General features: G+C 47.3%; 1 protein-coding gene across 1 annotated transcript in view; it reads right to left on the bottom strand.

Annotated features, from left to right (window-relative positions):
- The window catches only part of DCTN2 (dynactin subunit 2), a 55,582-nt gene that overhangs the window by 13,678 nt on the left and 26,406 nt on the right, over positions 1–15,498 (bottom strand). The window lies entirely within an intron of this gene.

The following is a 15,498-nucleotide window of genomic DNA, read 5'->3' as shown; positions in this document are numbered from 1 at the left end:
AGCCCTCTATTTGTTTAATATAATACAATTTTTAATAGCTGCCCTGATGGGCAACACATGGGCTGTCACTGAAGGCTGGCATACCAATCCAGATGATTCAACAGCTGACAATACCACAACCACTACAACTCCCACCCCTCCTATGAGACGGTATCACTCCTCCCCTCCCCTTTATCCTACTTGGAGCACACCTTTCTTAGGGATGTTTAAAATACCAAAATCCAACTTGCAAGTAACACAGGAGATCTTTGTTTTGTTTTTTTTAATCATGTGATAAAATGGCTGAGGAAAGGAGGCTTATACAAGTAAGAAATAAATGGTCATTTTTTAAAGCAGTTTTGAGCATTCTTTAAAACAAGACTAGGATGAGTTGAGGCAGGGATTATATTAAATATTATTAAATATTATATTCTCTGATCATGCTGAGGACCACCTTTGCCCTCTTCAAATCAGACAATAAATGCAATAAAAGGAAAGGAGGAGAAACAGAATATAGAAGGGAAAATAGGAAGAAATTGGGTTTTCAAATCTCTTTGTGTTCCCACAGCTGCCTACTAAACTTGAGTCTAACTCGCACGTTGAAGCAGTCTCCTTTGACCTCTGGCAAGGCAGCATCGTTCTGAGCACACACCTGAGTAACCTGCAGGTCCCCTTCCGACTCTACGACTCTATGAAATGGCCAATAATGACGTCAATAATCGTTTCTACATGGGGACGGAGGGACGACAGGTGAATGAGTCACCACAGATATCTGATGTAGCTATTTGGGGACAAAGAGGTAAGTGTGAGCCCCAGAACTGTAAGATGCTAGTGAGAAGATGCTAGAGCCACTGTTTCCGGAACATTCTAAGTTGGGCAGCTGTAAACAAAACCCAGATGGGTTATAATCAGTCCACCCTGCAAGAAATGTAGAATATTCTTGTGCCCCTTCCCTAAATGGGCATCCATAGCAGACAGGGCGAGTCGGACACGGCCGTTCTTCTGAAATTCTTCAAGTCAATACTGACACCCTTCCATGGCTTGTTCCACTTGCTGAACCAAAGTCCCATAAGCCCTTTCGCTAGAGTATTCTGGTGCCTTCACCACCACTCTGGCGTTACTTGTGTTCCCACATCTGGAGGCCAAGTGGCCTAGACCAGGGGTAGTCAACCTGAGGTCCTCCAGATGTTCATGGACTACAATTCCCATGAGCCCCTGCCAGCAAATCCTGTCAGGGGCTCATGAGAATTGTAGTCCATGGACATCTGGAGGACCACAGGTTGACTACCCCTGGTCTAGAGTTTCAAAGGAAGTTTAGGCTGGGGGTTCTCAACTCCTAGCTGTGAGTCGTAATTTGCATCCTTGCTTTGAAGAGAAGCCTTTTCCTGGGTGAACTCAAAGACTTGCATATCCCTTTGCTAGGGGTGGGAGGATTTATCTCCATAGAATATATTTTCTTATTGTAATCCGTGCTTCAATCATCTCAAGGGTTACCTGAGTTGTCGTCTCGCCTGTATGTTCCAGATCCCGGAAAACAAGCTCCAGTCTTTTTGCCTAAGTTCTGAGTTTGCCTGTTTTTTTCGGACTCATGACAAATAATGGCTGGCTTATAATCGCCTTCCCTTCCTCTCCCAGCAACAGCCGCCCTCTGAGGTAGGTAAGGCTGAGAGAGCTCTGACAGGACTGCTCTATGAGAACAGCTCTAACAGGACTGTGACTAGCCCAAGGAAACCCAGCTGGCTGCATGCGGAGGAGGAGTGGGGAATCAAATCCCGCTCACCAGTTGAGAAGCCGCTGCTCTTAACCGCTGCGCCAATCTAAAGACTGAGATGGAATCTGAGAGAGTTTCCCAGCAAGAGATGCAGAGTCATTAAGGTACCAACAGGCAGAAATGCTGCTGCAAAATGGGGAGGAGGTTGAGGGGAATTCCGGAGACCTGTGTCATCCTGGGGGGACCACGGAGTCGGACAAACTGTGTGATTTCTTTTCATGACCGGGTTGGATCTGGATGGGTCAAGGGGGCCCGCGATGGCTTGGTGGAACTCAAAACTACTCAGAGGCGAAATGGTTTGAGAATACGACGTAGCAGCTTCAAGAAAGCAAGACCCCGGGGGCTGCTAGATTTGAGATAACTCACAGGTAATTTGGGCAGGGGGGCGATGGGGTTAAACAAACCCCAGCGGCAACGTCTGTCCACTGTGCTGCTGAGGGGTGGCCTGCTGCCACGAATCAATGAGGTGCCTCTCCAGGATGGTGACAGAGTGCATTCATTAACCCAGAAAACCCAAGCTGCTGCTGCTGCTGCTACTGCTGAAATGCAGCTTTGTACTAGGCCTCATCAGCCGTCTCCCGCACCGAGGAGGCAAGTACTAAAAAGCCACGGCAATTCTGCTTGTCATCGGGGCAGCTGGAAGGCTAAACGTGGCTTTCTGTCTTGTGGGTCTGTCCTCAAGAGGGGACCCCTTTCCAAGGACTTCTGCTTACCGGGCAGTGCAACACAGAGTCCCCTGTGAGTGAGAAAGCATGGACCCATCTACCACCAGCCTGTGCCTTCTTGCTAAGTGCCAGAGAACAGGGGAACACTGGCAACGTTCCGGCAACAGCAAGGTTGGTTGATAATGGGCTCTTGATTGGAAATCAATGGCGGCAGCGAAGCCAGACTCTCTTTGGAGAGCTATTTACAGAGCCGCAGATTCCTGCTCCTCTTTTCCCCTCGGTCCCTCGCCTTGAAGAGGCGCTGGAATAGGCTGTTCTCAAAACCACGGCGAAAAATAGCTGCGTCAGATCAAAGTGGCTATGAAATCATGGCAGGGGTGGTAAATGGTTACGGTCTCAAAGCACAAGCTCTGCAAGGTCCCCCAAGGCACCGCAGGCATCTGAAGGTCAGGAAAGAACACCGGGGGTCAGAGCCCAGGATTCTCCCTCTCCCTTAAAGGTTCAAAATCTCCTATATTTAAAGCAGCTGATTGAACCTGTCATCCCTATGACTCAAAGACCTTTAGACTTTTCTACTCAATGTATGTTTGCTAAAGGTAAAGGTAAAGGTATCCCCTGTGCAAGCACCGGGTCATGTCTGACCCTTGGGTTGACGCCCTCTAGCGTTTTCATGGCAGACTCAACACGGGGTGGTTTGGCAGTGCCTTCCCCAGTCATAGAATCATAGAATCATAGAGTTGGAAGGGGCCATACAGGCCATCTACTCCAACCCCCTGCTCAACGCAGGATTAGCCCTAAGCATCCTAAAGCATCCAAGAAAAGTGTGTATCCAACCTTTGCTTGAAGACTTCCAGTGAGGGGGAGCTCACCACCTCCTTAGGCAGCCTATTCCACTGCTGAACTACTCTGACTGTGAAAAACTTTTTCCTGATATCTAGCCTAAATCGTTGTACTTGAAGTTTAAACCCATTACTGCGTGTCCTCTCCTCTGCAGCCAGCAGAAACAGCATCCTGCCCTCCTCCAAGTGACAACCTTTCAAATACTTAAAGAGGGCTATCATGTCCCCTCTCAACCTCCTTTTCTCCAGGCTGAACATTCCCAAGTCCCTCAACCTATCTTCATAGGGCTTGGTCCCTTAGTCATTACCGTTTACCCCCCAGCAAGCTGGGTACTCATTTTACCGACCTCGGAAGGATGGAAGGCTGAGTCAACCTTGAGCCGGCTGCTGGGATCGAACTCCCAGCCTCCTGATCAGAGCTTCAGACAGCATGTCGGCTGCCTTACCACCCTGTACCACAAGAGGTTCTGTATGTTTGCTACCTTTATATCATAGGGGCAAATGATCTTAAAATGGCAACTCAGTGGCATCTTTTCCTAGCGGGAAAAGTCAGGGACTCAAAGGTCGAGCAGAACAACATATTAAAATTAAAATACAAATATTTTATTATTAAGTGTGCATTAAGAAGATTAAAACCATGAAAACCTAAGAATCCGAGTCTGTGCAATATTGCACGTACAGTGTCAAGGGTACAATATTACATTAAGAGTTGGTTGATGGGATTAATAGTAATTCCAGATGTGCAGCTCACAATATTAATTTTAAAAAATCACATGGGGATACACACTCAGGATTGAACATTGGCCTTGAATTTTTTTAATTCTGATCTCCTCACCTGGAATTATTACTATATTTTGTTGGGAGCATTACATTTTGAGGTTCTTATCCCACCAACCCACACTTATTGTAATATTGCAATATTGTATCATTATACATGTGCATACATTTTATTGGACCACTGATGAGGACCTTCTGGGTTGAAATGCATTTGATCTATGGTCATACCATATGCAACCTTGGGGAATATATGTGCAATGTTGCTGACTCGAATTCCTATGTTTTAATGTTGTTTTTAATCCTCTTAATGTGCACTTTATGATAAATATTGATTCTTGACAGAGTGAAAAAACATACGCATTGATAGAGCGGCAAAGAAATAAACAAATTTATGTGGAATGGCAAGAAACCAAGAATAGGATTTAACATGTTACAGGATGGGAGAAGGAGAGGAGAGTTGGCAGTTCCAGATATGGCATTCTATCACCAAGTGTCAGGTCTGGTCTGGATTGTGGATTAGAAACCCAAGACAAAGGAGTCAAACTTGAACCAGCAGGCCTAGATGAAGGCTTACATAATTATCTATGGATTAAGAACATTAAAATGATAATGATGACACAAAAAAGAAGTGATAATTAGAAATGGACTTTGAAATATATATGCAGGAGTTTCTTGAGCCCTCCAAATTCTCGGCTCATGTCCCCCATAGAAGCTTACCATGATAAGAACATGAGAAACAAATGTTGTTTTTTTAACATATGGCAATATGGTAAATGCTCAGGGGAAAATCAAGACCTGGCAAGATATTAGTGATGGTTGCTATATTATCCATCAGTTTCAAGAGTAAAGAAGGTGATCAACACAAAAGGTGGAGCTCTAAGAGAGGCGATCGACTTCAAACAGCTCATTGTCAAATAAAAAGGCCATTTACTACAATGGATATATAATTACCCTTGATACATACAATTATGTTATACTACGGGCCAAGCTCGTTGTATTCAGGAATACAACGGGTGCTAGATTAGGGGGGTGGAGTAGAAGAACTCTGTGGATGGCCTCTCCCTCCCCTCGGGACCTGGAAAAGCTGCAGGCAGCAGTTAAGGAACTCACTGGCAGGGGCAGCTCTCACATGGCTAGGATCTGCAGCCTTCAAGCCTCAGAGGGAAGTGGAAGGAAGAGGGGTGGTCAGGGGTGGGGGATGGAAGACGACTGGCTGGCCGCTGGACAGACAGGCAAGCTGGTTGGAGGAGGAGGCACTCGGGGCAGGACAGCCGCCCTGAGTGGGTGTTAAGCACTGAGTGGCACTTAAGCCATGAGACCAGCTCCTCCTCCAAGGCCTTGCCAGAAATATTAAGTGGAACAGATAATCCTTTTTTGTATCACCTCTACACTATTATTTTGTTTTCCAAAACCTCAGAGGAGGTTCCCTTGAAAATGTATTAACTACCTCAAGCAAATGCACTCTACCTTTCATTTTGGAGGAGGCCACCAGTTTTCCTTGGCCAATAATAGAATTCTTATAGATAACAAAAGACAGTGAAGTTGGCAGTCCTTCAACTGAACCACCTCTGCAGATAAACCAGGATTCCCCAACATGGTGCCCACCAGGTAGTTTTAGAAGGGGAACAGGGCCAGGTGGATCGTCTGTGCAGATTTTTAAGGAGGTGATTTGATGTCAGCTGCCCCCACAGCACAAAGATTGCCACTATATGACTGGAAATGAGGTGGGTGTGCATGCAAGAAAACCGTGTAACAAGACGCTTGTCCTTAAAAGCATCCTGTTAAGCGGAACTTCTGCCTGAAATGCTGAAGTGTTACTATCAGGGTGAGGCACGACCTCACTCCCCGAGATTATGTAGTCAGCTTTATTTCAGTCAGTATGAAATTTGATCAAAAATTCTCATCCAATGTGTATTATGCTCTCGTTGTCAGGGTTTGGGCTCCAGGCATCTTTTCCCCGTCGCTAATAAAATTTATATGTGGCATTAAAAAAGACCCAGAAAGTATGATACTTGATACCACAGCATCATGGGACTCGTGGGACTGAAAGAGCGTCACAAGGACAGCTGCCCCAGTTCCGTTACCATGATGGTGATAGACCAGGGGTAGTCAAACTGTGGCCCTCCAGATGTCCATGGACTACAATTCCCAGGAATTGTAGTCCATGGACATCTGGAGGGCTGCAGTTTGACTACCCCTGTGGTAGACTATCATGCTCAGGCGAGCACCGACAATCAGAAAGCCGATTTCGGGACGATGGCAAGACGATTTTCCGAAAGATTCTGTCCGTTCGGTTGGTTTTTGCTTGCTGGGAACGTTATAAATTATAAATAAGCTTGATAAATTATAAAAAATGCTTTCTACCATCTTCGTGAAGCTCAGAGGATAGCTCCTTTCCTCGACAGGATTGTTTTGGCCGCATGGATCCGTGCCAGAGTCCATCTTGATTATTGTAGCTTACTCTATACAAATCCACCCTAAAAGGCAACCCTGAAATTCTACCTGGTGCAGAATGCTGCAGATTGATTATAATTGAGAACTGGGGGGGGGGATTGGAACTGGTCAGAAGGGTGCTTTAATAAATAGATAAATGCTGTTATTTTTGGACTGTTTATCACATGCATCTCTTCTTTGTCCATCGTTTTTTACTTTCTGTAATCCGGTTTCACCTTCAGTGGGCCCAAAGTCATCCAAGGTGGTCAAGGTCACGCCTCTGCTCGCTCAGGTAGGTAAGCCAGAGCCTGACTTTCCATTTCGGATTGCCCTACTGCTGGGGAAGGTGACCTTGAGCCCTGCTCCTGCTTAGCTATTACAGGAGAAATTATTGCAAGAGTGAAGACTTTCAGCTACAACCCCAGCAGCTCTTACTTTGCCGGCATGGAAGAACGGGTTGCTCTGGGATCATCACAAGCAACCCCCACAAAGAAGGCGGGAATCATCGGCTGAGCAGCTGCTTGCTGACCAAATGAGCAGGAGGGGGCCAAGGTGGTATCCAGAGCCCCCAAGGAGCTGTCCAAGTAATTTTTGTAATCCAGTTTTTGCAGTGCTTGTCCTGTCTTATACTGTTTCTACTGCACTGGTCTCTAACCTACAAACCAGTCCTTACAATTTATTATGTTGACTAGAGACAAAGCCCGTTGCATTCAGGAATACAAGGGCACTAGATGGGGGGGGGGGGTGGAAGAACTCTGCGGATGGCCTCCCCATTCCCCCACGATCTGGAAAGGCTGCAGGCAGCTGTTAGGGAATTCACCAGCAGGGGCAGTTCTCACAAGGTAGGGATCTACAGCCGCCAAGCCTCAGGGGGAAGTGGAAGGAGGAGGGGGTGGTCAGGGATGGAGGATGGAACGCAACTGGCTAGCCGCTGGACAGCCAGGCAAGCCAGTTGGAGGGGGCGGCACTCAGTGGTGGGACAGCCGCCCTGAGTGGGTGTTAAGCGCTGAGTGGCACTTAAGCCAGGAAAACAGCTCCTCCTCTTAGGCCATACCAGAAATATTAAGTGGAACAGATTTATTTTTATACTGTTCAGATTGCCTCACTACATTTTGTAACCTGCCTGGAGTCCCAGCAAGGAAGGTGGACTATAAAGACGGTGTTTTTTAAATACCCTGCTTTTCACTACCCAAAAGGGGCCTGAATTAAATGCTGAAGGGTTAACTTTAACCAGAGAGCAAGAAGCTGCCTGCAAATTATTTAAATATATGGGTAATATCCAGGGTTTTAAAAGGGCAAGTAGAATTGATCCATGTTTCTGTTAATTTCCCCCTCAGTATCACACTCAGGGGCAGTAGACAAAAATAAGAGCTTCCAAGCAGGTTCTAGTTACCGTATATACCCGTGTATAAGCCGAGGAGGACTTTTTCATTTATTTTTTAACTTCTAGGAACCTGTGTGCTGGCCTGCATCTGTGTATTTTATCTCCTTTCAGGCTCTGCTATTTCACTACATGGATGCAGGGACCATCCACTTATTATGGTTAATTCCATAGTTCCCTGAAACCAAAGGATGCTGTCAAATCTAGTGGAATTGAAGCTCACGGGATCAAGATGCAATGGAAAATTAGCAGTTAGCAGCTGAAGATGGCCTTGATTTCTGAGTTTATGTTCTCCTGTTCAATTAGATTTGCCCTTTAATTTGTGGCCATTTCCCAGCAATATAAACACACTAGTCACGCCATCTGTCTTTTTGTGGTTTTGTTACTTTACGCGGGAATTTTTTCAACTGTGTCATTTCCTAAAAACAGCTGGATTTTAACAATAATTAATATTGGGGGGGGGGGGAGAGCCCAGATTTCCCCCGACCTCCCATGAACAGCTTTAAGCACTATTTAGAAAATCTATTTACCTTTTATTACTCTACAGCAGTGGTCCCCAACCCGCAGGCCGCGGCCCGCTGCCAGGCCGGGGCTCCCTCTCCCCACCCACCCCCCGCAGTAAAAAACTTCCCAGGACGCAAGCTTGCGGCCCGGGAAGCTTCTTACTGTGGGAGGGGGGAAGAGGGAATCATTGCGCATGCGCGAAAGTGCTGCGCATGCGCTGTTTCAGCCGTGCATGCCGCATGTGTGCATGTGTGACCCAGCCACACTTGTGCAATGCGCAGGTGGGGCCGCGCATGCGCGGCATGCACGGGCAGGCAGTTGCCCTGCCGGTCCCCAGCCTCAAAAAGGTTGGGGACCACTGCTCTACAGCATCACACTGCACCACAATTACCAGCTCATCTTCTGAGCATCTCTGTATGGATTTCAGCAAAAGGGCCATGCACCATAGCAGTGCCAAGCAGCCCTTAGGATTCACGAGATCTTCTCAAAAAGAGAACTGCATGCTGATTTTTAAACACACCCATAAAGAGAGAACAAGCCCTATAAAGTGGTGTCTTTCAGAACAATTGATGCACACTGCATTCTGTTAAGAAGTCTGGTAAACTCTTACAACGATCCAAATGGGCCCTGGCCGGAACATTCCAAAACCAAAAGAAGCGGTGCAAAATAAAACATCGTGGCGACGGTTGAGCTATAGGCTTGCCAAGAGTTGGACTCGATTGAACAGCTAACCTCATCAAACTCTTCCAGCGCATCGGATTCCTGATAACATTTATATGTGGACCAGGTTTTGATCATAATGACGTTATCCTTCGGTCGTGTCCGACCCTTGGTGATTCTATAGGAAAGTCCTGTCAATGACTGCTTCTTTCAGTTGGTTCATGGTCATCCCTGTGTTGGCCTTGATCATGTCGAGCCAGCGGATCCTTTGGCAACCACGTTTCCTTTGGCTGCTGACCATGCTGAGCATTAATGATTTTTCTAACGAGTCTGATCGCATGATGTGTCCAAAGTAAGTGAGCTTTAGCCGTAATATCTCCCCTTCTAATGACATAGTTGGCTTGCTCCTCTCTAAATCTATCTTGTTGGTAACTTTGGCTGTCCACGGTATTCGGAGCATTCGTCTCCCAAAACCATAATTCGAAAGCATCGATTTTTCTCCTGTCTTCCTTCTTCAAGGTCCAGCTTTCGCATCCATAGCTTGTTATGGGGAAGACAACAGTGTTGACTAGCCAGCACTTTGTATTAAGGCTGCTACTCTTCCATATTTGGTTATTCGCCATCTGATTTCACGGCTGCATCCACCACTTTGAGTGATCATAGAGCCAAGAAAGATGAAATCATGAATCATAGAATCATAGAATCATAGAATCATAGAATCATAGAATCATAGAGTTGGAAGGGGCCATACAGGCCATCTAGTCCAACCCCCTGCTCAACGCAGGATTAGCCCAAAGCATCCTAAAGCATCCAAGAAAAGTGTGTATCCAACCTTTGCTTGAAGACTTCCAGTGAGGGGGCGCTCACCACCTCCTTAGGCAGCCTATTCCACTGCTGAACTACTCTGACTGTGAAAAACTTTTTCCTGATATCTAGCCTATATCGTTGTACTTGAAGTTTAAACCCATTACTGCGTGTCCTTTCCTCTGCAGCCAGCAGAAACAGCATCCTGCCCTCCTCCAAGTGACAACCTTTCAAATACTTAAAGAGGGCTATCATGTCCTCTTGAAATACATTCCATGTTGAAATACATTCCATGTTCTCGTTGTCAATCGTGACTTCGGTGCAACTGCCGGTAGTTATCATGATCTTGGTCTTTTTGATATTTAGGTTTCCCGTCTTTTCACTTTCTTCTTTTAGTCTCTTTATCGGGGTCTTCAGATCACGCTCCGATTCAGGCTTTCAACATGCTCAAATATTTCAGACTGCCCAAAAGATGCCCTGCTCTTTAGCTCCTCTTTCTCAACAAAACTACCATCAAACAGGCAGATTTTCGCCTTGATGTCTCTTGGGTGATTTCCAAACTTCCATGTGCATGTAAACTTCCATATGTGTGCAGCTGATAGGACCAAACTCCTGAAAGTTAACTATTTCTGTCCCAAAGGCTGCTAGTTTCTCATCCTAATCTGCCCTGCTAGTAGCAAACTGCCATTCCTGAATTCACCTTTATCAATTAGTTTGAGGGTCAAATCCATTCATTTTAATCAAGGTGTGATAAAAAGCTGGCCCACATTTTCACGTGTAAGTAACTCAGGTATTATTACTACTCCGTTTCCCTTGTGGATACTGTATAAAATTGCCCCAGTTATGTTCGGCATGTGCTAGAGAATTGTAAAAGTCTTGACTAGATCGTTATTATGATGTCTGGCTAGACCTTGGGTTCAACTTTGATTTAGAATCCTAGCTGGGAGACGGAGGCCAAGAGCAAATGCAATTAGAAGAAGAAGAAGAAGAAGAGTTGGTTCATCTATGCCGCTTTTCCCTACCCGAAGGAGGCTCAAAGCGGCTTACAGTCGCCTTCCCATTCCTCTCCCCCCACAACAGACACCCTGTGGGGTGGGTGAGGCTGAGAGAGCGCTGATATCACTGCCCGGTCAGAACAGTTTTATCAGAGCCGTGGCGAGCCCAAGGTCACCCAGCTGGTTGCATGTGGGGGAGCGTAGAATCGAACCTGGCATGCCAGATTAGAAGTCCGCACTCTTAACCACTACACCAAACTGGCAGATTGCATCTGCACCTGTCTGATTTGGGAAGCCAGTCAGACCAGGAGTCCTCCATCATACTTTGCGTAAGGAAGGGGGTGGAGGCACATGTGCAAGTCTGGCACATGTCAGCCCAACATGAGGTCTAAACAGAACCATGGTGAGCTCCAATTCCCTGCTTGTGACACACTGCAGTTCTGTAAAGACTGATGCGTGTAAGATCTTGATTCAGTGGCAGAAGAAGGGATCTCATGACCCTGTGGTCTTCTCCAGACCTTCGACTCTTTTCCCCCTTCAGGCAGCCACACAGTTTGGAATGCCCAACCACTGAAAAGATGTCATGGCTCTCACAAAAAGAGCAGAAAATGGCTGCCCTATGACATGTCGATGGCTACTGGGTGAGATGGCTTTAAAGCGGGATAGGCCTGTCACCAGCCGTTACCTGTGAGACGTACATGGACACTTCCTCAAACGGTGGTTGTATAATTCTGAATATCAGATTCACGAAAACATCAGAAGAACCATGCTGGATCAGACTAGTGGCCCATCTAGTCCTATCTCACAGAGGCCAACCAGTTACCTAAGAAAGAGAGTCACTTGGGTTTTCTACTTTAGCTGCCATGAAGTCTCTGTCCCCAAGGAGCGATAGGGTTGGGAGTGTCCTGCATAGTGCAGGGGGTTGGACTAGAAGACCCAGGAGATCCCTTCCAATTATTCTATGAGTCTAAGGAGCCTATAATACTATTCCGAAAGACCCCCTTCCTTCTCTCCCACCTTCATGGTTGCAAGATCTGGTAAAGGCAAAAGGTTAGCAGCACAAACACCAAAGCAGACGGAAAGCGAGGCTTCTTACCAGCTCCTTGCGTTGCCCCAGAGGTGGAAAAAGGCAGGGGAGGGGGGGGTTAAGAAGAAGGGGGGAGGGAGAACAGGGGAGAGGAGGGAAAGAAAAGACAAAAATCGGATTAGAAGGTTGTCACATGCGCTTTACACCAAAAGTTCAAACATATTCAATGCACAAGAAGACCCACCTGTGCCGAGCTCCAAACGACCCTGCTCTGATTTTTCTTTAATTTTAAAGCAGTCTTTTCAGCACCTTTGGTGGGCCCCCCCGCTTGGGAGGGGGTTGCAGCAAAGTGGGTTTCTTGAGAAGAAAGTGATGCTTTCCCATGTACCATGCAAGCTTTAACAAGCGGTTATTGGGTTAGATGGTGGCAGGGGTGGTGTTAGGTGAAGCTGTCGTGTTCGCATGCATGGAACCGTATGCGCCTGAGCATTTCACGGGGAAGGTGCAACAGCAAGTTAGTCACAGGAGAGAATCCAAGCGCCCACAATGTCCTCTTCCTCCTCCTTCTCCTCCTCCCGCTCTAACCCTGGTGTCCCTCCCAACTCAGCCATGCTGTCAGGGCTTCCCAAAAGCCAGACAGTTTTCTCAACTCCGGGCAGGGAACAGGCCTTGAATAATTCACCGGCCAAGGATTTTTCGCTGCCGTGCGGGGATGATGCCTCGCTAGATCAAACACCGAAAGGCCCCAGACTTCTAAAGAGGCTGCTGAAGGTGATGATGAAAAGCAAGCGTGGGAGGAAAAGATCCTACGGCAGAAGGCGCTTCCGTTCTCAGGATTGGAAATGAGCCATTCCTTTTCGGAGAGTGGGGAGGGGAGAACGTTTAAAACTTGGGAGGGGGGAAAACCACAAACGTGGAAAGGAGGTAAAGATGCTGCAGAGGCACACTTAAAGGCTTGCTTTCACTGGCTCTGCTCACGGGGTCCCAAGGCCGAGACGAACTGGGGAAGAGGTGACAGTCTTCTGTCCTCACTCACGCTGAATGGGTCTAAAGCAGGGGTAGTCAAACTGCGGCCCTCCAGATGTCCATGGACTACAATTCCCAGGAGCCCCCTGCCAGCATTCGCTGGCAGGGGGCTCCTGGGAATTGTAGTCCATGGACATCTGGAGGGCCGCAGTTTGACTACCCCTGGTCTAAAGCCGCAGATACCACCAGGAGCTCAAATTAAGTCAACTTTCAAGCTTTGCATCCACCAGGGAGTAAAAATACCTTCGGAGGAAGCGGCCATGCTATCCCCTGCAATGGGCAATGGATGCTTGCGTGAAGGATGGATGCCCAAAGATGCCGCTCTCGAAAGCTGAATGCATTGGCGGCGTGAGAGCTTCAGAAGAGGCCATCAAGCGGATGGAATATGACCCAGAAAGGGATAAAACCTCTCTCGGCATGCAAGTCTACCCACCACTAGTGATAATGAAGTCTCAAGGTTAACCACCGGCTTATCTAGGTGAAGTTTCATGGCCTGCTTTACCGTCTTTCTTACCAACCACCCAGGTCCGTTCCAAAATGCAACCAGCAAATGATCATTCCAGCTCAAATCCCAGGCCAAGAAATATGCAGGCCAGAGTACCTGGTGTCCTAGACACCTGTGCTAAAGCATCTCCACCGTGGCTCAAGGGGACAAGCCACCACCCTCTTGTTGCCTGATGGCTGGATGAAAGGTGAGAACAGACAAGCGGGATCTTGGGACAACACCATCCAACTGAAGCAGACGGGGCTAATGGGGCGAGCCCCGAATGCCGACATTTCTCTTGCTCCCAGCAAGGTAAAGGCAAGCCGTCAAAGCTTTTGTAGGGAAGGCCAGAGAGAGAATCGTTACAGGAGGCAGAAGAAGCCAACCAACTGTTTTGGCAAACTGGACGCCTCGCACTGCTTTCCTTACAAGCCAGTGCATTCCACAGGTTCAAGGAGTCCCTTAAAACTAAGGGAGACCTTTCAATGAAGAAAGAGCGAGAATACTTTGGGCCCCCCTTCAAGTTCCATGGAAATCAGGTGCTTCCTTCAGTCCAATGCCCAGATCTTCTGCAGGCACTCAAAATGCTTATGACCGGACCAATATCAAAACTGGATCCTAATTTTCTCAGTGCGGGGCTAATGAAACAGGCGATCCTAAGTGCCAAGTTGAACCTAGTGATTTGTCTTCGATGATCTCCCCCTCCCTTGACCTGCTGCATCGTAATATGAACAAGGTCACAGCGTCCTTGGGCCTGCCTGAGATTTCTTCAGCACAGATATCCAGAATGCCCAGTACTCTGGCCTATACATTCCCTGGCCTCCTAATAAGAAATCAGCCCTCGGCAAGGCATTCAATTGGGCTATGATTCATCAGTTTGCATTTTAAGGGCTCATGTGGCCTTTCCTCATCTACAGCTAGCTGATGTGGGGGGCACATGAAGACAAATTGTTTCTGACAGAGATGTACATGCCAACAAAACAAAGGATATGTCAGAGTCCGTCTCGTGGGCACGGAAGGGGGTGGCGCGAGAGATTTTGATAGTGGGGCACCCAGTGGGCGCTAGGATCCAGTTAATTACTTTAGCTTATGGGATGGTTGGCATGTGCCTAAAACTTTCCTCGCTGAAATCAAAGGGGACTCAAAAACACATCAAGCCTGGGCAAGGACATGACCACATTTTTAAAGCAATAACGTTGGCTGTAAAGAGAGTAATATTCCTCTCTTTAGCTTCTACCATGGCTCCCAGAACTGGAACAGAAACAGAAATGAAATGAATAAGAAAAGATGGCCTATGCCTTCCACCTCTAGAGTGGCAGTGACTAAACTGTGGCTCTCCAGATGTCCACAGACCAAAATTCCCATGAGTCCCAGCCAGCACATGGTGCCAGGAGCTCATGGGAATTGTACTTGATGAACATCTAGCAAACGCTGGCAGGGACTCATGGGAATTGTAGTCCATGGACATCTGGAGGACCACAGGTTGACTACCCCTGCTCTAGAGCATAGGTCATCCATGTTCCCTTCCTGTCAGAAGGGCACAGTCATTTCCCATAATGCTTCGGTGGGCAGCAATATCACAGGACAAGAGGGCGGGAACCAGAACATACATTTCAGATGGGTCAATACCAGCATTAGATTCTCAGGAAGAATAAGAGTTGGTTTTTATGCCCCATTTTTCATTATCCAATCGCCTTCCCTTCCTCTCCTTACAATGGACACCCTGTGTGGTCGGTGAGGCTGAGAGTTCTGGGAGAACTGAGACTGGCCCAAGGTCATCCAGCTGGCTGCATGTGGAGGAGGAGTGGGGAATCAAACCCGATCCTCCGGATTAGAGGCTGCTGCTCAACCATTACACCCCACTGGCCACGACACCACAGCCAAGCTTGCACAATGCTCAGAGCTATACTTTTTCAAATTCCTAAGCTTTGAATTTCTAGACAGCTTTGCAACTAAGAGGCTGGCATTTTTCAAGCCCTGACTTGGGGAGAGAGAGAGAGACATTGGGGCCAAAGAAACAATTTACAAGTTAAGCATTGGGGAATCACAACCTGCAAGATCAGAGCTTTCATCAGACTCAATCAGTAGGGGCAGAGTCAAGGGAAGTGATTAGATTTTGGCACCTGGAACATCGCAGGGTCTCAGACTAGGAA

This window comes from Paroedura picta, chromosome 3 (genome assembly GCF_049243985.1).
Source record: "Paroedura picta isolate Pp20150507F chromosome 3, Ppicta_v3.0, whole genome shotgun sequence".
In the NCBI taxonomy this organism is placed as follows: domain Eukaryota; kingdom Metazoa; phylum Chordata; class Lepidosauria; order Squamata; family Gekkonidae; genus Paroedura; species Paroedura picta.
Note: the sequence above shows the minus strand (reverse complement) of the source record. Positions and strands in the feature narration are given on the sequence as shown.